At 37.7% G+C, this 26,207-nt stretch overlaps 1 long non-coding RNA gene across 1 annotated transcript; it reads left to right on the top strand.

Moving 5' to 3' along the window:
- The first annotated feature begins 362 nt into the window (after nt 1–362).
- LOC117077465 lies at nt 363–14,297 on the top strand. The gene is made up of 3 exons (XR_004434775.1): nt 363–374; nt 5,768–5,773; nt 14,183–14,297. It is a non-coding gene; the product is annotated as an uncharacterized LOC117077465 (long non-coding RNA).
- The last annotated feature ends 11,910 nt before the right edge of the window (nt 14,298–26,207 follow it).

Below are 26,207 nucleotides of genomic sequence, written 5' to 3' on the forward strand. Positions count from 1 at the left end.
GATTCTACTGGTTAATTCTAGGACACAATTATGGATAAAAATGATAGCATTTTTTTATCTGCAAACTGTTCCACAAAAAATAAAAGCAAAGAGAATACTTCCCAAGTGATTCTGTGAATGGGCATTGCCCTGATACCAAAACCACTGGAGAAAGACATAACAGAAAATACAAAACTTATAAAAGACTTATATCCAACATATTTAAATAACTCTTAAAATTCAACAATATGAAAGAAAACAGCCTAATTAAAATCTGGTGAAACGTCTTCATACACATCACTACAGAAGATATACAGTTAAAAAATAAACAATGTAAAGATGCTCAATCAAATGGCATTAAGGAATTGCAAAGTAAAACAAGGTGTGAGATATCAGTACACACTTACAAGAATGGCTAAAATCCAAAATACTCAAAATACCAAATTCTGGTGAGGCTGTTATAAAATGAAGAAATAGTGTTCCTAAGTATTTACAGGCATAACTTGCTTCATGTGCTTCACTTTATTGTGCATATATTGCTTCTTTTACACATTGAAGATTTGTGGCATCTCTATGTATAGAAAATATATCATTGTCTTTTTGCATGTACTCATTTTGTGTCTTTGTGTCACATTTTGGTAATTCTCATGACATTTTAAACTTTTTCATTATTACCAAATCTGTTCTGTGATCAGTGGTCTGTAATCAGTGATCTCTGATGTTACTATCATGATTGTGTTATTACCCATAAACGTTGTATATGTTCTGATTGCTGAGGTATTGGCTATTTCCCATCTCTTTCCCTCTTCTCTGGTCTCCCTATTCAATGAGACACAGAAATAATAAAATTAAACCAATTAATAATGCTACAATGTCCTCACAGTGGTCAAGTGAAATGAAGAGCTGTCTATCTTTCACTTTAAATCAAAAGCCAGAAAGTGATTAAACTTAGTGAGAAAGAAATGTTGAAAGCTTAGATAGGCTGAAAGCTAGGCCGCTTGTGACAATCAGTTGGCAAAGTTGTCAATGAAAAGGGAAAGTTATTAAAGGAAATTAAAATTGTTACTCCAGTGAACACATGAACTGTAGGAAAGCAAAACAGCCTTATTGCTGATATGAAGAAAATTTTAATCGCCTGGATAGAAGATCAAAAACCAGCTATAAGATTCCCTTAAGCCAAAGCCTGATCTACAGCAGTGCCCTAACTCTCTATAATTCTATGAAAGCTGAGAGAGGCTAGAAAGGTGCAGCAAAAAAGCTTGAAGCTAGCAGAGTTTGGTTTATGATGTTAAGCAACCATCACCTTGATCAGTCAGCAGTCATCAAAAATGAGGCAAGATTGTTCATCAGAATAAAGGATTACAAATCATTGAAGGCTCAGATGAGCCTTAGCAGTTTTTAGCAATAAAGCATTTTTAAATTAAAAAGTATGCACATTGTTTTCTTTAGATATAATGCTATTGCACACTTAATGGACTTCAGTACAGTATAAACACAACTTTTTTATGCACTGGAAAAAATTCATGTGACTTGCTTTATTGGGATATATGCTTTATTTTGGTGGTCTGGAACCAAACCCCAATATCTCTGAGGTATTCCTATACTCATGAGTAGGAAACATGTCTACACAAAAAACCTGCACACATATGTTTATAGCATCTATATTAATAATTGTCAGAAATTGTCAGCAACCAAGAAGTCTTTCGATAGATGAATTGTTATTCAAACTGTGATATATCCATACCACGGAATATCATTCAGTAATAAAAATAAATGGGCTATCAAGCCACACAAGATCATTAAAACTATATTGCTTAGGGAATAAATGAATCTGAAAAGGGTACATACTGTATGATTCCAACTATATAACATTTTTGAAAAGCAAAAATGTAGAAACCGTAAAATATCAGTGGTTGTCAAAGGTTGAGGAGTGAGAGGGGATTTTATAAATAGGTGAAGCACAAATAATTTCAGGATAGTAAAACTATTATTTATGATATGATGGTGAATATATTATATTGTGAATTTGTAAAAATTCATGGACCTGTACAATACAAAGAATGAACCCAAATTTAGCTATTAATTTTAATTAACAATAATATATCAATATAATTGGTTTATCAATTCTAACAGTAATGTACTATAAATACAAGATGTTAATAATAGAGAAAACTGGGGGAATAAAATGGATAAAATTACATTGATCATCAGTGTATAAAATCCTTGAGCTGCATTTCCATTTTTACAGAAAAGAGTTCCGTAAGTAAAGTGAGTCAATATGTATGTCTCTTGTGCCTGCACACTGAGCTTGGGTCCTGTCTCCGTTGCTCCATCTCCTAATCTCTGGAAGGCACCAGGTGACTTTGTCACAGCCCATGTCACCTTGTGACCTGCAGGTACTGGGGAATCCATAGGGAGGATACTGGGCCACCCAGAAGCTGGGAGATGTTACTCTCCATTACTTAATTACTAAACCCTACTGAAAGCAGCTCAGTGGATGTCAGCTAAGATGGCCAACTAAATGCAGCCAGGAAAATCATCTCACACCAAAAGACAGGGACATCAGGAAGACTGGCAAACTGTGAGCAGATTTTTGGAAGGAAGGCATTCAGAGTGGATGGAGGGAGGATGCAAACACTAGGCTGGAGAGGGATAAGCTGGGAACATGTGACTGGGCTGTTGAGCACTGGGACTTACCCCTGACTCGCAGTGGCTCCTGGGAAGGGGTGAGTTAAACAGACAAGGAGTGACCCACTCTTACCATGGACCTTGGAATTCTAGCTACAGGAGACCCCATGACCCAGTGGACACTTGGGCTGGAAAGAAGAGCTGCTTAGAGAGGCGGCAGGAGCAGGACTTCAGCCTCTGCAGAACCTAGAGGGTTTGCCATGGAAATGAAATGGCTGCAGTGGAAGACAGCCAGTGATCCCCATACCCCATGGCTTCCCACGTTTCCCTCTGTGGCTTTAGCTTTTGGGTAATTATTAGACATGGACAAAGCAGCAAGGTCTTGCCCATGAAATGGGGACAGTCTGCTCTGAGTGCTACCCTGTCTGCTAGCCTCTCCTGGGGCCCTACCCTGGACATACCTGCATGCAAAGTAGCCTCACATCCTGAATCAGAATGCTGCCCAAAGACCCTCTTTATATCTTCCTCACTGCAGACCAAGCCTAACTTTTAAGGAGCTCCAGAAAATTGGTCCCACCAATGCACACACACCCACTCATAGCCTTCCCCGACCGAATCCTCCTGCCATCACTTTGCTCCTGCCAGCACCTCATCCCATTGATGCATGGGCACTCCACCGCTCCACTGCTGCAACCAGCACAAGTGCATGCAAAAACACTGGAATCCTGTCCCTGCTGTGCTGCTGCCACCGGTGCAAGCCCATGCAAGAATGTTGCCAAAGTAACCCCACTGATGAGTGCCACACATCCACACCACTGTTGCTGCCGGCATGCACAAGGGACCACAGTCCCTGCTGCCATGATCCTAATGAAGTGCTTTGTCTGGCAACCCCCATTAGACTGCTGTGACCAGAAAACTGGGAACAATTCAATCCCTCCAGTGTAACAGTTTCCTAACCTCAAGAGGCCAGAGAACAAAGCAACCGGCCTGGTATTAGTCCCCCAGAGTGAGTTAGAGCATACATCCCAGGAGCGCTGATCTGAACCTCAACACCCTGAAATCTTCCAGAGAGGAAGCCAGTTGACCAAACAGATCTTATAACACAATAAAATACCCAAGGGTATCAACAAAAATAAAAGAAAAACTCCCTATACAAAGGAGAGCAACTTCAAAGATTAAGGAACATCACCCAACACAGATGAGAAACAGCCAGTGCAAGAACTTTGGAAACTCAAAAAACCAGAGTGTCTTCTTACCTCCAAATGACAGCACTAGTTTCCCAGCAACGGTTCTTAAACATGCTGAAATGGCTTAAATTATAGACATGGGATTCAGAATATGGATAGGAAAGAAGTTTATCAAGATTCAGGAGGAAGTCAAAACATAATACAAAGAATTTAAGGAATACAATAAAATTATATCAAAGCTGAAAGATGAAATCGCTATTTTAAGAAAGAACCAAATTGATCTGACAGAACTGAAAAACTTACTTCAAGAATTTCAGAGAAGAATTGCATATATTAAGCAAAATGTATCAAGCTGAGGAAAGAATCTCAGAGCTCAATAATTGCTTTTCTGAATGAACTCAGACAAAAATAAAGAAAAAAAGATTAAAAAAATAAACAAAATTTGAGAAATACGGGATTATGGAGAGACCAAATCTATGACTCATATCCTGAAAGAGAGAAAGAGAAAGCAAGTAACTTGGAATGCATATTTCAGGATATCATCCATGAAATTTTTCACAACTTCATTAGAGAGGCCAACATTCAAATTCAGGAAATGAACAAAAATAATAATAAAAAAAGCCCTGTGATATTCTATGGAAGACAACCATTCTCAAGACATATAGTCATCAGATTCTCCAAGGAAGTCATGGAAGAAAAAATGTTAAAGGCAGCTAGAGAGAGGAGGCACGTAACCTACAAAGGGAACCCCATCAGGCTAACAGAAGATCTTTCAGTAGAAACCTACAAGCCAGAAGAGACTGGGAGCCTATATTCAGCATTCTTAAGTGAAAGCAATTCCAACCAAGAATTTTATATACAGCCACAGTAAGCTTCATAAGCAAAGGAGAAATAAGACCTTGTTCAAACAGGATAAATAAATGTGAAGGGAATTTATTACTACCATACCTACCATATAACAGTGTGCTAATTATGAAAATGAAAGACTATTACTGGCCATCACAGAAAACACACTAAAATACATAGACTATTGTAACTATAAATCAACTACACAATTAACTTTGCAAAATAATCAGCTAACAACATGATGACAGGATCCAATCTGCAAATATCAATATTGACCTTGAATATAAACAGGCTAAATGCCTCAATTAAAAGGCAGAGTGGCAAATTGGATAAAGATGCAAGACCAAATGGTATGTTGTCTTCAAGAGAACCATCTCCCATACAATGACACCCATAGGCTCAAACTAAAGGGATCAATAAAAATGTACTGATAAAATGGAAAAGAGAAAAACAGTTGTTACTCTAATTTCAGACAAACAGACTTTAAACTAACAGTGATCAAAACAGACAAATAAGGGTATTACATAATGCTAAAGGATTCAATTCCACCAAAAGACCTAACTATTCTATATATATTTGAACCCAAGTCAGGAGCACCTAGATTTATAAAGCAAGAAATAAGAAACCGCCAGGTGCCGTGGCTCACGCCTGTAATCCTAGCACTTTGGGAGGCTGAGGCAGGTGGATCACTTGAGGTCAGGAGCTCGAGACCAGTCTGGCCAATATGGTGAAACTTTGTCTCTACTAAACATACAAAAATTAGCCAGGCTTGGTGGCACATGCCTGTAATCCCAGATACTGGGGAGGCTGATGCAAAAGAATTGCTTGAACCCGGGAGGCAGAGGTTGCAGTGAGCCAAGATCACATCACCGCACTCCAGCCTGGATGAAGAAGTGAGACTCCATCTCAAAAAAATAAATAAATAAATAACCTAAGAAACCAACAAAGAGACATAGATAATGTCACAGTAACAGTAGGTAACTTCAACACACCATTGACAGCATTAGACAGATCATGGGGGCAGGAAATGAATAAAGATATTTGAGTCCCGAACGCAAATCTAGAACAAATGGACATAACAGATATTTACAGCACTCTCCAACCAAAAACAACAGAATGTACATTAGTCTCGTGTTCATGGCACATACTTCAAAATTGACTACATAACTGGACATAAAATAGTTATCAGCAAATTAAAAAAAAAGTTATGCCAACCACACTCTTTGACCACAATGCAATAAAAATAAAAATGAATACTAAGATGATCACTCAAAACCATATCACTACATGACAATTTAACTACCTGCTCCTGAATAATGTTTGGGTAAACAATGAAATTAAGAAAGAATTCAAGAAATTATTTGAAATGAATGAGAACAAAGATACAGCAGACCAGAATCTCTGAAACACAACTACAGCAGTAAGAGGAAAGTTCGGGCCGGGCGCGGTGGCTCAAGCCTGTAATCCCAGCACTTTGGGAGGCCGAGACGGGCGGATCACGAGGTCAGGAGATCGAGACCATCCTGGCTAACACGGTGAAACCCCGTCTCTACTAAAAAATACAAAAAACTAGCCGGGCGACATGGCGGGCGCCTGTAGTCCCAGCTACTCAGGAGGCTGAGGCAGGAGAATGGCCTGAACCCAGGAAGCGGAGCTTGCAGTGAGCTAAGATCCGGCCACTGCACTCCAGCCTGGGGGACAGAGCAAGACTCCGTCTCAAAAAAAAAAAAAAAAAAAAAAAAAGGAAAGTTCACAGTGCTAAATGCCACATAAAACAGTTAGAAATTCTCAAATTACCAATCAGATGTCACACATAGAAGAACTAGAAAAGCAAGAGAAAACTAAACTCAAAATTAGCAGAAGACAAGGAATACACAAAATCAGCAGAGCTGAAGTAAATGAAATTGACATGCACAAAAAACATACAAAAGATCAATGTCACCAGAAGTTGGTTCTTAGAAGGAATAAGATTGATAGAATGCTAGCTGGATTGAGAGAGAGAGAGAGAGAGAGAGAGAGAGAGAGAGAGAGAGAGAGAGAGGTTTCAAACAAACAATCAGAAAAGATAATAAGGACTTTACCACTGACTGCAGAGAAATAAATAAAAAAAAATACTGAGGTTGGGGGAGGAGTGAAGAAAGATGGTTGAATAGAAGGCTCCAATGATGGTGTCCCCCGCCAGGATGCTAATTTAATAACTATCTAGACAAAAGGCCACCTTCATGAGAACCAAAAATCAGGTGAGAATTCAACGTATCTGGTTTTATATTTATATAGCTTAAAGAGGCAGAAGAAAACAATCTTAAATTACAAACCCCACTCTACCCCCATCCCTGGTAGTGGCTGTGCAGTGAGGAGAGATAATCTGTGCACTTGGGAGATACAGAGAGTGGCAATTGTGACACACTGCATTGAACTCAATGCTGCTCTGTTATAGCAGAAAGCAAAACCAGACCAAACTCAGCTGATGCCTGTCCATAGAAGAGGTATTTAAACCAGCCCTAGGCTGAGAGGAATCACCCACCCCAACAGTTGGAACTTGAGTTCTGCAAAGCTTCCCCACTTCAGGCTGGAGTGCGATGGGTCCCTAAATAAACATGAAAGACAGCCACAGGTACTGCAATTAGTAGGGGAGTCCTAGTGCTGAACTGGGCTCAGAACCAGTAGATGGGTGAGCCATGCAACCCACTGAGACACCAGCCAGAGCTGCCAAAGGAAGTCTGGTGCCACCCTTCACTTAAACACAGGCTGCATATCTTGCAGCTCCCTGAGTCCCCTTCCTTCCACTTGAGGAGAGGAGAGGAAATTGTGGGAAGAACATTGTCTTACATCTTAGATACCAGCTCGGTCAAAGCAGGATAGGGCATTTGTCAGAGATATGATGTGTCCTTTCCAGGAACTAGCACCCAGATAACATTTCTAGACATACCTTAGGTCAGAAGGGAGCCTGCTGCCTTGAAGGGAAGAACCCAGTCTTAGCAGGATTTATCACTTGCTAACTGAACAGCCCTTGGGCCCTGAACAGCCAGCAGTAATACCCAGGTACTACATGATGGGTCTGGGGTGAGACTCTGAGACTTGCTGGCTTCAGGTGAGATTCAGTACATTCCTAATTGTGGTGGCTATGGAGAGAGACTTCTGCTTGAGAAAAGTGAAGAGAAAAGTAAAGGGGACTTTGTCTTTCATGATAGTTACAAGCTCTGTCACAGTGGGGTAGAGCACCTGGCAGGCTTTGGGGGTCCCCAATTACAGGATTTGGCTTTTCAATGATATTTCTGGACCTGCCCTATGCCAGATGGGAGCCCACTGCTCTGAAGGGTGGCTCCAAGGCAAGGCAGCATTCTTCCCAAGTTGACTTAAGGAAGTCCTTGTGCCTTAAAGAAACATTGACAATAACCTGGCAGTACTCCCCATGGGCCTGTAGTGGCTACAGTGTGAAGCAACTCTGCCTGTAAAAAGGGGAGGGAAGAGCAGTAAGGACTTCACTTCATGGACTGAGTCCCAGCTCAGTAATAGTACAGTAACACAAAACAAAACAAAAACAGGTAGGCTTCAAAGATCTTTGACCCCAGTTCCCAGTCCCGGGCTCCCAAATGGCACCTCTGTACTTGCCTGGAACCTGGGGAAATTTATGCCCTGAAGAAAAAGAAACAAGCCTGACTGCCACCCACTGATTAGAATTGAAACATTTCTTAAAACACAATATACCAAAACCTATGATATAGGGAAAGCATAATAAGAGGAAAATTTGTAGCTATAAATGAGATCAAAAAATGAGAAAAACTTCAAATGAATAACGTAATGATGCATCTTGTAGAACTAGAAAAGCAAGAGCAAACCAAATCAAAAATTAGTAGAAAAGAAATAATAAATATCAAAGCATAAATAAAATTGAAATGGAAAGTAACACAAAACATTAGCAAAACTAAAAGTTGGCTTTTTGACAAGTTAAACAAAATTGACAAACTTTTAGCACGACTAATAAAAAAACAGAAGACACAAACATATAAAATCAGAGATGAGAAAGAAGACATTATAATTCATACTGCAGAAATTCAAAGGATCATTAGGTGGCTACTATGAAATACTACACGCCAATAAATTGGAAAATCTAGGAGAAATGAACAAATTCCTAGATACATACAACCTACCAATATTGAACCATGAATAAATACAAAATCTGAACAGACCAACAATAAGAAATTAGATTGAAGCCATAAAAAAATAAAATAGTCTGCCAGCAAAGAAAAACCTGGGACCCGATGGCTTCACTGCTGAATTCTACCAAACATTTAGAGAAGAACTAATACCTATGTCACCCAAATTATGCAAAATACAGAGGAGGAGGGAACAGTTCCAAACTCATTCTACAAGGCCAGTATTACCCTGATAGCAAAACCAAAGACATATTAAAAAAGGAAAACTATGGGTCAATATCATTGATAAATATTTACGTAAAAATAATCAACAAAATACTAGCAAATAAAATTTGACAACACGTCAAAAACATCATTCATCATAATCAAGTGGTATTCATCCCAGGGATACAAAGGTGGTTCAACATAGGCAAATCAATTAATGTGATACATCATACCAACAGAATGAAGGGAAAAATCTATATGATAATTCCAGTTTATGCTGTAAAAACATTTGATAAAAGTAAACATCTTCATGATAAAAGACCTTTAAAAACCTGGAAATGAAAGAAACAAAATGCAACAGAATTAAAACCATATATGACAGACCCACAGCTGGTATCACAGAAAGATTTTTCTAATATTTGGAACATATCAAGGATGCCCTCTTTCACCACTATTATTTACATCAAAATGGAAGTCCTAACTAAAGCATTTAGACAAGAGAAAGAAATAAAGGACATTCAAAATAAAATGAAAGAATTCAAGTTATACTTGTTTGCAGATGACATCATCTTACATTTGGAAAATCCTAAAGACTCTACCAGAAACTATTAGAACGGATAAATAAATCCAGAAGTTGCAAGATATAAAGTCAACATTAAAAAAACAGTGTCATTTTCACATGCCAAGGGAGAACAATCTGAAAAAAATCAATAAATTAATGATATATACCATAGTAACAAATGAAGTTAAATACCCAGGAATTAGCTTAATTAAAGAAGTTAAAGATCTCTGCAATAAAAACTATAAAATATTGATGAAACAAATTAAAGAGGACTCAAAAACTGGAAAGATATTCCATGTACATGGGCTGGAAGAATCAATATTGTTAAAGGTTCACATTACTCAAAGCAATCTACGTATTCAATGCAATCCCTATCAAAATACCAACGACAGTCTTCAGAGAAGTAGATAAAACAATCCTAAAATTTATGTAAAATCACAGAAGACCCAGAAAAGTCAAAGGTATCCAGAGCATAAAGAACAGAACTGGAAGAATTACATTACCTGATTTCAAATTGTACTGCAAAAATACAGTAACCAAACTGCATAGTACTGGCATAAAATCAGACTAATAAAACAATGGAACAAAATAAAGAATTCAGAAACAAATCCAATACCTACTACAGTTAACTCATTTTCCACAAAGATTCTATGAACCTACAGAGGGGAAAAGATAGTCTCTTTAACAAATGGTGCTGGGTAACCTGGATATACATAGGTAGAAGAATAAAACTAAACCCCTATCTACTGCCATATACAGAAATTGAATCACTATCAATTAAAGACTTTATTGCGGCACTATTCACAATAGCAAAGACTTGGAATCAACCCAGATGTCCATCTGTGACAGACTGGATTAAGAAAATGTGGCACATATACACCATGGAATACTATGCAGCCATAAAAAAGGATGAGTTTGCATCCTTTGTAGGGACATGGATGCAGCTGGAAACCATCATTCTTAGCAAACTATCACAAGAAGAGAAAACCAAACACCGCATGTTCTCACTCATAGGTGGGAACTGAACAATGAGATCACTTGGACTCGGGAAGGGGAACATTACACACTGGGGCCTATCATGGGGAGGGGGGAGGAGGGAGGGATTGCATTGGGGAGTTATACATGATATAAACGTCATGCACATGTACCCTAGAACTTAAGTATAATAAAAATAAAAAATAAAAAATAAAAAAAAAAAGATAAATCTCCATAATTTATTTTAAATAATAAAAAAAAAAAAAAAAAAAAAAAAAAAAAGACTTAAATCTAAGACCTCAACCTATAAAACTACAAAATGAAAACATTGGAGGAATTCTCTAGGACTTTGGACTGGGCAAAAATTTCTTTGGTAATCCTCCACAAACACGGGCAACCAAAGTAAAAATGGACAAATGGGATCACATCAAGTTAAAAAGCTCTGCACAGCAAAGGATACAATCAACAAAGTGGAGACAACACATGGAGTGGGAAAAAATATTTACAAACTAGCTATCCAAAAAGGAATTAATAACCAGAATATATGAGGAGCTCAAACAGCTCTATAGGAAAAAAAAAATCAAATAATCCGATCAAAATACAAGGAAAATATCTGAACATACAACTTCTCAAAAGAAGAAAAACAAATGGCATGCAATAACAAATTCTGCTGAAGATGTGTTGGAAAGGGAACCTCATTCACTGTTGCAGGAAATGTAAATTAGTATGACCACTATGGAGAACAATTTGGAGGTTCCTCAAAAATCTAAAAATAGAGTTAATAGAGTTATCACATGATCCAGCAATCCCACTGCTGGGTATATATCCCCCCCCCCCCCCAAAAAAAAGAAATCACTATGTTGAAGAGATATCCGCACTATCATGTTTACTGCAGCACTATTCATAGTAGCCAAGATTTGGAAACAATCTAAGTTTCTACAAACAGATGACTAAAGAAAAGTTGGCACTTATAAACAATGGGGTACTATTCACCCATAAAAAAATGAGATCCTGTCAATGGCAACAACATGGATAGAATATGAGGTCATTATGTTTAATGAAATAAGCCAGACACAGAAAGACAAGAATGTGTTCTCACTTATTTGTTGGAGCTAAAATTTCAAACAATTGAAGCCATGGATATAGAGAGTTCAAAGATGGTTACCAGAGACTAGAAATAGTAATTCATGGGCTGTGATGGAAGGGAGGAGTGTTGATGGGTAAAAAACATAGTTATAAAGAAAAAATTCGACCTAGTCTTTGCTAGAACTAAATGATGACTATAATAATAAATAATTTAATTGTTCATTTTAAAATGACTATAAGTATATAATTGATTGTTTGAAAGACAAAGATAAATGGTTGAGGTGATGCATACCTATTTACCCCAATGTTAATATTATGCATTGCATGTTTGTATCAAGATATCTCATGTAACCCATAAATGTATATACCTACAACAATTAAAAAATATTAAAAGTAATACAAAAAAACCTTCAAGGGGTATTGTGGAAACCTCTATACAAACAAATTAGAAAACCTATAAAAAATCAATAAATGTACAATCTCCCAATATTGATCCAGGAAGAAGTTTAAAACCTGAGCAGACCAATAATAAGTTCTTAAATTGATGCAGTAATAAAAAGCTTACCAATCAGAAGCAGCCCTGGACCAGATGGATTAACAGCCAAATTCTATCAGATGTATAAATAAGACTTGTTAGCATTCCTATTAAAACTATTCCAAAAAAATTAGGATAAGGGTTTTCTTCTTAACTCATTCAATGAGGCCAGTTTCTTTCTGATACCAAAACCTGGCAGACACAGACACACACACACACACACACACACACACACACACACACACAGAAAACTTCTGGACAATATTCTTGCTGAACACAGAAGCAAAAATTCTCAACAAAGCACTAGCGAACCACATCCAGCAGCACATACAAAAGCCAATTCACCACAGTCAAGTAGGCTTTGTCTCTGAGATTCAAGTCTGATTCAACATACGCAGATCAATAAATCACATACTCAGAATTAAAAACAAACAAACAAACAAACAAAAACAAACTCATGACTATCTCAAAAGATGCAAAAAAGGCTTTTGATAAAATTAAACATTCCCTCATGTCTTTCAATAAACTAGATATTGAAAGAACATGTCTCAAAATAATAAGAACCATCTATGACAAACCCACAGCCAATATTGTACTGAATGGGCAAAAGCTGGAAGCATTCTCCTTGAAAATCAGAACAAGACAAGGATGCCCACTCTCACCACTCCTATTGAATATAGTACTGAAACTTCTGGTCAGAGCAATCAGGCAAGAGAAATAGATAAAAATCATCTAAATAGAAAGACAGGAAGTCAAGCTATCTCTATATGTATATAGATATAATTTTATATGTAAAAATTTCAGTAGTCTGTGCTCATAAACACCTAGATCTGTAAACAATTTCAGCGAAGTTTCAGGCTACAAAATAAACCTACAAATTTCAGTATCATTTCTGTACACCAACAACATCCAAGCTGAGTGTCAAATAAAAAATATAAATCTTGTTTTACATTATCCAAAAAATAAAATAAAATATACCCTAAGAATACAGCCTATCAGGGAGGCAAAGAATGTCAACATGAGAATTACAAAATGCTGTTGAAAGAAATCACACCTGACACAAACAAGCGGAAAATCATTTCATGTTCATGCATAGGAAAAATACTGTTAAAATGGCCATATTGCCTGATGCAATTTACACATTCAATGTTATTTCTGTCAAACTACCAATGGTATTTTTCACAGAAGAAGAAGATAACTACTCTAAAATTCATATGGAACCAAAAGAGAGACCACATAGTCAATATAATCTTAAGCAAAAGAAACAAAACTGGAGGCATCACATTACCTGGCTTAAAACTATACTACTAGGCTAAAGTAAACAAAACAGCATGGTACTGGTACAAGAACAGACACATAGACCAATGGAATAGAATAGACATTCCAGAGATAATGCTACATACCTGAAAGCATCTGACTTTTGACAAAGTCAACAAAAACGAGAAATGGGGAAAGGACTACCAATTCAATAAATGGTTCAGGAGTAACTGGCTAGCCATATGCAGAAGACTGAAATTGGACCCCTTCCTTATACCATATAAAAAATTAACTCAAGATGGATTGCAGACTTAAATTTAACATTTAAAACTATATAAACCATGAACAATGACCTAGGAAAACCATTCTAGACATAAGCCCTGGCAAAAATTTTATGATGAAGGCTCCAAAAGCAATTGCAACAAAAACAAAAATTGACAATTGGAATCTAATTAAAAATAAAGAGCTTCTGCACAGCAAGAGAAATTATCATCAGAGTAACCAGACAACCTAGAAAATGGGAGAAATTATTTGCAAAGTATGCTTCGGACAAAGATCTAATATGAAGAATCTATTAAGAAATTTAAACAAATTAACAAGCAAAAAACAGACAACCCCACTAAAAAGTGGGCAAAATACATGAACAAACATTTTCAAAAGAGGACTTACACATGGCCAACAAGCATATGAAAAAATGCTCAACATCATTAATCATTAGAGGAATACAAATCAAAGCCAAAATGAAATACTATCTCACAACAGTCAGAATGGCTATTATTAAAAAGTCAATAAATAAAAAATGCTAATAAGGTTGCGGAGGAAAGGGAAGGCTTATACACTGCTGGAGGAAATGTAAATTAGTTCAGCCATTGTGGAAATTAGTTTGGAGATACCTCAAAGACCTAAAAACAGAACTACCATTCTACCTAGAAAACCCATTACTGAGCATATACCCAAAGGAATATATACCATTCTACCACAAAGACACATACATGCATATGTTCACTGCAGCACTATTCACCATGGCAAACACATGAAATCAATCGAAATGCCCATAACAGTACACTGGATAAAGGAAACATAGTACATCGACATAATGGTACATGCAGCCATGGAAAAATGAGATAATTTCCTTTGGAGTAACACGGAACAGAATATATGGAGTAATATAGGAACAGCAAATTAAATTATGCATGTTCTCACTTATAAGTGGGAACTAAACATTGAGTACAAATGAACACAAAAAGGGAAACAAGAGACACCAGGGCCTATTTGAGGGTTCAGGGTAGGAGGATGGTGAGGACTGAAAAACTATCATATATTGGGTAATATGCTTATTAGCTGAGTGACAAAACAATCTGTATACCAAACCCCCATGACACACAATTTACCTATATAAAAAACCTGCACATGTACCCTGAATCTAAAATAAAGGTTAAAAACATGTGTATGGTTATATTTAAGATGTTTGTTATATATTAATGAATTTGCCAAAGTGTTTTACCAATCCTCACACCAATGATCACTGTTCCATCTCAGACTCTTGTATGGGATTGTCAATTATTTGAACTACTCTAATCCTGTCAAGTCAACTCACAAAACAGTAAATATTGGTTACATGTATGCTAAGTCATGAGAATATGGATAGAAATAACAAAAAGCTTATTCTAATAGGAAAACAAAGGTAGTAGGCTTGTCTCTTCTTGGCTCCTCAGCATCCTCCATTGATCTAACCCTTAGCTGTATCAAAACATTGAATAATTTTTTCTCTTATGAATTCAATTTTTCAGTGAATAAAACATAACTTATTATGCCTGTAAAAGAGAAAACCCTTATGTTTATCAGTAGTTTGCTCCATTTTAATGCTGAGTACTATTCCATAGTAAAGGCTTAACACAGTTTCTTTATCTTTTCACCAGCTGATGGACTTCGGGTTGTTTCTAGTTTGGGTTTATTATGAATAAAGCTGATATCAATATTTGTGCACAAATCTTTGCTGGCATATCTCAAAAAGATTATGCTAAGTGAAACAATTCAGACATAAATGACTATGTATTGTCTAATTTTATTTATATGTTATAGAAGAGACAAGGTATAGTGACAGATATCTGATCAGTGACAAAGGAACACAAAGAAATTTTATGAGTGATAGAAATACTCTATATATTGATTTTGGTGGTTGCTACATGCCTATGTTCATTTGCCAAAACTCATCAAATTGTGCACTTAAAGTTGGTTAAAAAATTATGTAATTTTACCTTAATAAAACTGACCAAGAAAACAGACAAATACTAATTGGCAAATATAGTACAGTATCAACCTACCAACTGCCCCATAATTTGCAAAACTAGCTCTCTCACACTGATGCTAGTTTATTCTATTATACAGAGAAGTGTTAGTTCCTCCTCTTCATTGTCTTAATACCTACTTCCCTTTCAGGGTTTTATTTTGTCAACTGTGAATGGAAAATAACGTGGTTGCTGAGCCATACATTTCTTTATGTCCTTTAACTACAGAAAGATGCAGCTGAAGCTTTCAAAATAGTGTTTATAATGACTACATTCTAAATCAAGGATGATTCTAATTCCCAGTCTCCATCTGGCGGGACTGAAGGGGATGCTTTTATTTCTTCAGTTGCAGAGTGTTTATGGCTGTATCCACAGTGCTTATCATAGTAGGCATTCCACAAATATTTATTGACTAAAGAAAATACTGTTAAAATGTTCATTCTGTTTTAAAGTATACTACTGGGGAAAAAAATGGATCTGATGAGAAAGCCTCCTTAACTATAATATAATCTATAATCACAGACTACCAGCCTCTTTAGAAATAAGAGTACATGGTGCAGTGCTCCATACAAATATTTCCACTAGGACAAAGCCACTCTTTTTCCCACTTGTTGGTGGCTGCTAAAGACTCACAGCTTATGAGTCCCCTCTGGAACTTGCCTTTGACCTAACGAAGCAACCCTGCCCAAAGCTGTACCTCTTCCTTTGCAACAGTCTGCACCGAATGCCTGGTCAGTGTGAAGGGACAAAGACCTGACCCCCTTGCCTTAATTCAGGACAATTCTGAAGGACAACTCCAGGTTCAGAGGTCCCTGTGGGATAGCTTGATTGCAACTACATCAAGGTTTAAATTTTCTCTCTGCTCTTCCTTCTTCTCTCATTCACCTAAAGATGCCGCTCTTGAGGCCATTCTCCAATAAACCTACATTATACAACTATTTGTTTCCCTGAGAAACCTGACCTATAGTCTTAATTATGGGATTTTGGAGCGGGATTATTCACTGGTTAGATAGATGGGATGACCTCATTTCTGGTAGTAGTTGGAGTACTAATAGTCACTAGCATGTTATAGCAGTGCAATTATTAAAATACTCATTGGTGGTAAACTGGAATGGAATAGGGGATAGAAAAGAATGTAATAGTATACACAATATCTGAGGCCTTTACAAGGTTTTAGGAGAGTGGTAATTATAAGGGGTAGGAAATTTGATGGTTTTGTGGTTATTAATGATGCACTGGAGAAAAACAAGGAAAGGCTGAGTGTAACAAATTCCCAATTTAAGGCAGAATAGAAAAATCTGAGGGATTCTTTTTTATAAAGAACCTCTCGTCTTCTGCAGCTGAAGGGCAGAAAAAGATGAGGTTATGCCTCATAAATTATTTATAAGGGTAGAGTAGCTCAAGAAGCTTGAATGCTTGGATGTGAGGGTGATCTGGCTGTGACATCTGTCACCCCATTGATTGCCAGGGTTGATCCAGTTGATATGGCTGGCTAGGCGGGTGTCCCCTTCCTGCCTCACCACTCCACGTACATCCCTCCTGAAGCTGCGTGCTTGGTCAAAGAGGACAACCATCCCTGATAGAGGAGGACCGGTCTTCAGTCAAGGGTATACGAGTAGCTGCACTCCCCTGCTAGAGCCTCCAAAGAAGCTCTCAAGAAGCTTGAATGTTTAATCCTGATTATGTTAGAACCATCACAGAGAAGAAAAATACTCTGAATCTTGGGATGGGGCCATCTGTGTCAATATATCTGCAATTCTTGATTCCCCAGGTTCCCTTGAACCCAATGGGTTGGCCCAGTGGCTCACTGTTCTCTGTCAAAATAGCATTCACTCTTTGCTTGAAGAAGGTGCACAGGTTTTTGCTTTGTACAACAATTTAGAGTCACAATTAATCTCCACCCACCTTCTGGCCAAGAGAAAAATAACTAAGGTGAAGTAATAACATAACTTGGCTAGGGAAAGTACTGGGCTAGGAAAGGAGAGAAAGGGCGCATATGCTGAATGGACGGGAGATACTAAAAAAAAAAAAGGTATAAACAGGGCTAGACCCTGGAGATGATGACTCAAAGGGAGGCAAAATGTAGTTGGAAGGGGTGAGTTTATCAATATGGAATAGATGTTTTAGGATTAAGGATTTAAAAACCTAGCAAAGGTCAAGGAGAAAGTGCAAAAAGTCCCTACTCGAAGTGAAGAAGAGTAATGCAAAAAGTGCTTACTCTAAGTGAAAAATAAATACCATGGTAGAAGGAAGAAGGAATCCAAAAGTTCAGATAGTTAGACATGCTAGAGCAGATTTACTATATAAGGCCAGAAAAACCAACAGCTCATCACAGGCTGCAGATAGGTCCAGATGAAAATCCACTTAACAAAGGAATATGAAATACACTGGTAACAAAGGAACTGGCAATGTTGAGAAACTAGTGTGTGGCTGTGTTACTTTTATATTGCTGTGTACCAAGATACCACAAATTTATCGCTTAAAACAACATACAATTATTATACTATAATTTTCGTGGTCAGCAGTCAAGGTATAGCTTAACTGAATCCTCTGTTTCAAGATCTCTCAAAAGGCTACAGTCAAGGTGCCAGCCATCCTGCATTCCTTTCTGGGGCTCAGGGTTCTCTTTCCAAGCTTCCGTGGTTGTTGCAGAATCTATTTCATTGTGGAACTGAGAATCCTGGCTTTTTACTGGATATTTACTGGAAATTGTCCTCAGGTCATAGAGGCTGGCCACAGTAACATCATGTGGCTGGCCCTATCCATAGGCATTTCACAACATGGCTTTTTGCTTCTCTAAGTCTAGAAGGAGAAACTTTCATTCCAGTCTACTAAGACAGAGAATATATAATGTTATATATACAGAGTATGTATAATACTGTATATATACGGAATATGTATAATGTTATATATACTCTGTATATATACAGTATGTATTATATAATGTGACGTAATCAAGGAATGACATCCCATGACCTCTGCTATATTCTATTGGCTAGAAGCAAGTGAAAGGTTTTTCCCACACTCAAGAGGAGGGGATTATACGGTGGCATGTGAGATACTGAGTGTTATCCTAGGATTTATACACTGGCTGTACTCTCCAGGTCAGTGTTGAGAGTAGGAGATGGTGTTATAGATTTATTTTCCCTGACAGCAAAGAGGACAAGAGGATTCAAAAAATAAATAGAGACCAGGTGGCAGTAATTAAATGGCAGAAGCCCAGTAGATACAATGATCATAAAGTGCATCAAGACGAGAGTAGATCAGGTAGCCAAAGGATTCTGACCCACAAAGAATTTTAAGGATGACTAATAGAATACAGTGTCTCTGAGGGCAAGATAAATGGAAAGTAGACAAAGGTATTGCTTAATTTATACAACCAAGATAAATCAAGAATAGGTGATGAAGAAACTGAAGGTAGGTGATCCAGTGAAATATTATGGTCTCTTGCCCACATTCTGGATGATAGTCAATTCACCCAAGTTCTGGATGATAGTCAGTTCTCAGACCCAGAACTCACTGATTGAAAAATAGGCCAAGTTCCCATAGAGAAAGACCCTGCCAACACCATGGTAAGGATATAAGGTGAATAGTACCATAGTATTTCTCCAAAAGAACCTATAACCATCCACTTCGGTAATTGCACATTGTGGAAAGGATAATACCAGACATTTTGAGACATGGAGTCCAAGCTGGCATTGATTCTCAGAGACCTTAAATGTCATTAGGGCCCCCCCTTTAAAGTTGGTACTTATAGGGAGCAAATAATAAGTGGAGTTATGGAGCATATAGAGATCACTGGGTCTACAGATGTACCTCATGGTAATTATTCTAATTATGAATGTATAATTGGAATGTACATACTTGGGAGCTTACAGAGACCCAACTTTGGGTTTTGGCTTGAAGGTAAGAGGTATCATTCTGCAGATAACTGAGCAACAATCACCGAAACACTCAACACCACAATCCATTCACTGCTGGCCAACATAGCAAATCTAAAACAATACTGCATCCCAGAAAAAATGGCAGAAATTAGTACCTTATTAAAAGACTTGAGGGAAACAGAGACAGTCATCCATCATTATATTTCCATCTGTTTTTGGATCCTACAAAAATAAATGTACCCTGGCAGATGAAATTGGACTATTAAAAACTCAACCAAATAATATCCTCAATCACACCTTTTGTGCTGATGTAATAGCTTTGCCAGATCAGATAATTATGCCCTCGGATAAACGGTGTTTGGCCAATGATGCAGCTAATCTGCATGGGCAAGTGGCCTCAAACTGTATGGCACCCCTAGTTCTTGCACTGGCATTTTTCCCTCAGCTCACCCCTATGGCCACATAATTGAGGCTAAGGAAAGCCAACCTTGGTTTACAGTATGGTCTGCTCGGTATGTGGGTACAGCCCCCAGGTGGACTGTGACGACATTACAGCTTCACACAGGGATGCCCCCCTAAGATAGCAGAGAAAGAAAACCCTCTAAATCCTTAGAGCTAAAGCCAGTGCACCTGCTCATCCATTTCATGTGAAAAGAGAAGGGGTCTAGAATAATTATATTTAAAAAATCATTGTTTGGCTTATTGCTCCAAGACTTAGAATAAAAAAGACTGGAGGATCACAGACAAGGAAGTTTAAGGAAGAGGCATGTGAATGGACTTATGGTAGTGTGTACACTGTGAAGACATCTAGATTACATACTACTGCTCTCCAAGAACCATCGACCATGAGAAAGGCACTAAACAAACAAATAGAATTACTTGGTCAGCTGACATTAACCAGTTTCTTTTATTGGCTACCTCAGCTGGCATAAAAAGCACATAGGTGAAGTAGCCATGTTGATAGATACGAATGGAGGCTATGCATGGGCCTAATGGCAGGAACGCTCATTCATCAAGTCTGATATAGCTATTAACACCATCCACTGTTCAATATGCTATCATAGGAGATCAAAACTAATGCTCTAATATGGCAATATTTATTAATTAGACCCACCAGCAACTTGATGGTGGCATATTGCCTGAGATCAACATATATTTTGGATATAAATTTCCCGCTTGCAGGATCTTAGGCAGCACAATTATTCAAGGAATATAGAACGTTTAACCCACTAATATGGGGTTCTATACAACATGATCTTGGATCAAATGATCTACTTTATATCAAAAAAGATATAGTATTTGCACATGACATTTGGGTCCACTGTCTTTATCACATACAGCAATACCCAGAAGTGATCAGTCTGATAGAGCAATGGAATAACTTTTTAAAGATACAGCTGAGGCTATAGCTTAGAGATAACGCTCTAAAACATTGAACATCATCACCAATAGATAGAACTCAATGGGTGACAATAGGAATGCCTGTTTATAATTAATTCCTGTGACCTATTCAGGAAATGTGTGTGTCCTATCCCTGCAACTTCTTTAGACTCAGTGGTTCTAGACACGTTGGTTCCCAGAGAAGGAATGCTTTTAAAAGCGCAATAGTAAGCTGTGTTTTTGCTTCTTCTTTATCCAATTTTGATGTAAATGGACAAGTAGAGTAGCCAAAAGGTTTAAGCTGAAGAATCTTGCCAGGTATGGTGGCTCATGCCTGCAATCCCAGGACTTTAGGAGACTGAGGCAAGAAGACTGCTTGAGCCCAGGAGTTTGGGACCAGCTTGAGCAACACAGAAAAACTCCATCTCTACAAAAAGTTAAAAATTAGCCAGGCATGGTGGCACATGCCTGTAGTCCCAGCTACCAAGGAGGCTGAGTTGGCAGAGTCATTTCAGACTGGGAGGTTGATACTGCAATGAACTGTGATTGCACCACTGTGCACTGCAGCCTGGGAAACAGATCAAGACTCTGTCTCAAAAAATAAAAATAAATAAAATTCTGTGTACAAAGACTCAAGTCTCAGTTAAAAAAAAAAAAAAAAAAAAAATCTGCATCGCTGCATCAGAACTCCAGGAAAGTCATCTGGTCTAGAAGAGGTGATTCATGTAAGGAAATCTAGAATGGGTATTGGAGGAGGGAGATAATAAACAGCATCTTTACCTCTGAGACTATTATGGCAACAGGGGCTATCTATGGTCATTCGGCATTTTAAGCAAATTGGAAACGTGAAAAAGCTCGGTAAGTGGGTGCCTCGTGAGCTGGGTGAAAAATAAAAAAAAAAAAAATCGTCTTTTTGAAGTGTTGTCTTCTCTTATTCTACCCAACAACAATGAACTAATTTTTCGATTGGATTGCGACATGCGATGAAAAGTGGATTTTATATGACAACCAGCGGCGACCAGCTCAGTAGTTGGACTGAGAAGAAGCTCCAAAGCACTTCCCAAAGCCAAACTTGCCAAAAAAAAAAAATGGTTATGGTCACTGTTTGGTGGTCTGCTGCCGGTCTGATCCACTACAGCTTTCTGAATCCCAGCCAAACCATTACATCTGAGAAGTATGCTCAGCAAATCAATGAGATGCACCGGAAAGTGCAACACCTGCAGCTGGCATTGGTCAACAGAAAGCACCTAATTCTTCTCCACAACGCCTGATCGCACGTCACACAATCAATGCTTCAAAAGTTGAACAAATTGGGTTACAACGTTTTCCCTCATCCGTCATATTCACCTGACCTCTGACCAATGGACTACGGCTTCTTCAAGCATCTCAACAACTTTTTGAAGAAAAATGCTTCCACAACCAGGATGCAGAAAATGCTTTCCAAGAGTTCGCTGAATCCCAAAGCATAGATTTTTACACCACAGGAATAAGCAAATGTATTTCTTATTGACAAAAATGTGTTGATTGTAATGGTTCTTATTTTGATGAATAAAGATGTATTGGAGCACAGTTATAATTTAAAATTCACGGTCCAAAACCGCAATTACTTTTGCAACAACCTAATATATACATTATATTGGTTCTGCCTCTCTGGAGATTCCTCATTAAAACTATGTGTATATATACTACACACACACACATAATATATATATTATATATCTTTATATATTATATATACATATGTTATATGTAACATATATGCATGTTATAGATACACATATATGTGTATATATAATATATATATGCACACATATAGTACAGGTTGATTATCCCTTATCTGGCATCAAAAGTGTTTTGGAATTCATATTTGGGTTTTGGAATTTTGTATACACATAATGAGTTATTGTAGGGATGGGACACAAGTCTCAATGCAAAATTCACTTATGTTTCACATACACCTTATTAATTTATACCCTGAAGATAATTTTAGAACATAATTTTAATAATTTTATGCATGAAACAAAGTTTCAGCTATGTTTTTGCTCTGGCCAATCACATGAGGCCCAGTGTGAAATTTTCCACTGTGGCACCATGTTGGTGCTCAAAATATTTTGTATTTTAGAGAATTTTGAATTTCAAGTTTTTGAGTTATGAATGCTGAACCTACAGACAGACAGAGACAGACATATAGATAGATAGATAGATGATAGATATGCACATCTATTTGTATGCGAATATGTATATGTATGTATATATACATATATGTTACATGTGTATGTGTCTATGCATGTATGTGTGTATTTATACAGTTCGCCCTCTATATCCATGGGTCTTACATCATCAGATGGAACAAACTGCAAGGTGAAAATATTTTTAAAATATAATACAAACCAAAAAACAAGACAGTAAAACAAGTGTTTACATAACACTTACATTGTATTAGGTATAAATAAACTAGAGATGATTTAAAGTGTATGAAAAGATTGCTGGGCATGGTGGCTCACGCATGTAATTCCAACACTTTGGGAGGACGAGGCAGGCGGATTACTTGAGGTCAGGAGTTAGAGACCACCCTGGCCAACATGGTGAAACCCCGTCTCTATTAAAAAAAAAATACAAAAATACAAAAATTAGCCGGCATAGTGGTGGGTGCCTGTAGCCCTAAGGAGGCTGAGGCAGGAGAAGCATTTGAACCCAGGGGTGGAGGTTGCAGCAGTGAGCCGAGATCGCACCACTGCCCTCCTGGGGGACAGCACCAGACTCTGTCTCCAAAATAATAATAATAATAAATAAAGTATATGAAAGGATGTACATAGGTCATCTGCAAATACTACACCCTTTTATATAAGTGACTTGAACATCTGCAGATTATGGTATCTGTATGGATGCTGGCACCAACCCTTTGGAGATACTGATGGATGACTATATACAGCTGAACAAATACTATTTGACTACTAGTGATAAAATACTCAGATTCCAGAAAAGTTATAATATTGTAACACTAAGAAAATAAATATCAATATCAAATAAATCTCAAAACCAAATGACTTAGTAAGATATTATTATCCCTTCTCACTCAAATATTAAGCTTATTCTATCCAAAATTGGCAACATTCTTTGGTAACTCTAATAATAGCAGCTATGGTTATTTAGTTCCTACTATGTCCCAAGCCTTTGGATAGGCTTCTTTTCATTATATCTTGTATCATCATGGAAGTGTCATATCATTTCATCTTTAACTATTCCATCATGTATTTCCATCACATATTTCTAGAAGATAATAATCACTTCGTTAAGAAATACCACAATACCATTTTCTCTCATAAAAAACAAACTTTTATCATCATGAAATATCATTTGATGTGCAAATTTCACAAAGGTCATCTTTTTTTCAATGTATTTGTTTGAATGCGGATCCAAATAAGTTTCACATCTTGATATTGGTTCATGTTATCTCTTAAATCTCATTTAATTAATTATTTATAGAGACAGGTCTCACTGTGCTGCCCAGTCTGAAGTGTAGTGACATGATTATAGCTCACCGTAACCTTGAACTCCTGGCCTCAAGCCATCCTCCTACCTCAGCTTCCCAAGCAGTTGGGACCACAGAAGCCTGACAACACGCCCACATAATTTTTAATTTTTTAATAGAGATATGGTCTCACTATGTGGACTGGGTGTGTCTTGAACTCCTGGCCTCAAGTGATCCTACCACCTCAGCCTGCCAAAGTCATTGGAGTACAGGCAAGAGTCACCGTGACTAGCTCTTAAATCTCTTTTAATTTATAGTTTCTTCTCCATTCTTTCTCTTCTTTGTATTCAATTTTGAAATTATTTTTGAGGAAACTTAAGATTGTTATCTGTGGTAAAAATGACTCCTCCCAAAGATATCCAAATCCGAACTCATGGAAACCTGGAATGTTATCTTATATGAGAAAAAAGTGGTTTTGCAGATGTGATTAAGTTAAGGAAATTGGAAATAAGAGATTATCCTAGATTATCTGGGTGATATTTCAAGGCAATTTTAAGGGGTTTTGTTTGTTTGTTTGTTTTGAGATGGACTCTTCCCATGTCGCCCAGGCTGGAGTGGCTCACTGCAAGATCCACCTCCCGGGTCCACGTCATTTCTCCTGCCTCTGCTTCCCGAGTTGCTGGGGCTACAGGTGCCTGCCACCATGCCCAGCTAATTTTTTGTTGTTGTTGTTGTTGTTTTTTTAGTATACTTTAAGTTCTAGGGTACATGTGCACAACATGCAGGTTTGTTACATATGTATACATGTGCCATGTTGGTGTGCTGTACCCATTAACTCGTCATTTACATTAGGTATATCTCTTAATGCTATCCCTCTCCCCCCTCCCCACAATAGGACCCAGTGTGTGATGATCCCCTTCCTCTGTCCAAGTGATCTCATTGCTCAGTTCCCACCTATGAGTGAGAACATGTGGTGTTTGGTTTTCTGTCCTTGTGATGGTTTGCTGAGAATGATGGTTTCCAGCTGCATCCATGTCCCTGCAAAGGACATGAACTCATCCTTGTTTATGGCTGCATAGTATTCCATGGTGTATATGTGCCACATTTTCTTAATCCAGTCTGTCACCGATGAACATTTGGGTTGGTTCCCAGTCTTTGCTATTGTGAATAGTGCCACAATAAACATACGTGTGCATGTGTCTTTATAGCAGTATGACTTATAATCCTTTGGGTATATCCCCAGTAGTGGGATTGCTGGGTCATATGGTATTTCTAGTTCTAGATCCTTGAGGAATCGCCACACTGTTTTCCACAATGGTTGAACTAGTTTACAGTCCCACCAACAGTGTAAAAGTGTTCCTATTTCTCCACATCCTCTCCAGCACCTGGTGTTTCCTGATTTTTTTAATGATTGCCATTCTAACTGGTGTGAGATGGTATCTCATTGTGGTTTTGATTTGCATTTCTCTGATGGCCAGTGATGATGAGCATTTTTTCATGTGCCTGTTGGCTGTATGAATGTCTTCTTTTGAGAAGTGTCTACTCATATCCTTTGCCCACTTTTTGATGGGGTTGTTTTTTTCTTGTATATTTGATTGAGTTCTTTATAGGTTCTGGATATTAGCCCTTTGTCAGATGAGTAGATTGCAAAATTTTCTCCCATTCTGTAGGTCGCCTGTTCACTCTGATGGTAGTTTCTTTTGCTGTGCAGAAGCTCTTTAGTTTAATTAGATCCATTTGTCAATTTTGGCTTTTGCTGCCGTTGCT

Source organism: Trachypithecus francoisi, unplaced genomic scaffold (assembly GCF_009764315.1).
Source record: "Trachypithecus francoisi isolate TF-2019V2 unplaced genomic scaffold, Tfra_2.0 Lachesis_group6, whole genome shotgun sequence".
NCBI lineage: Eukaryota > Metazoa > Chordata > Mammalia > Primates > Cercopithecidae > Trachypithecus > Trachypithecus francoisi.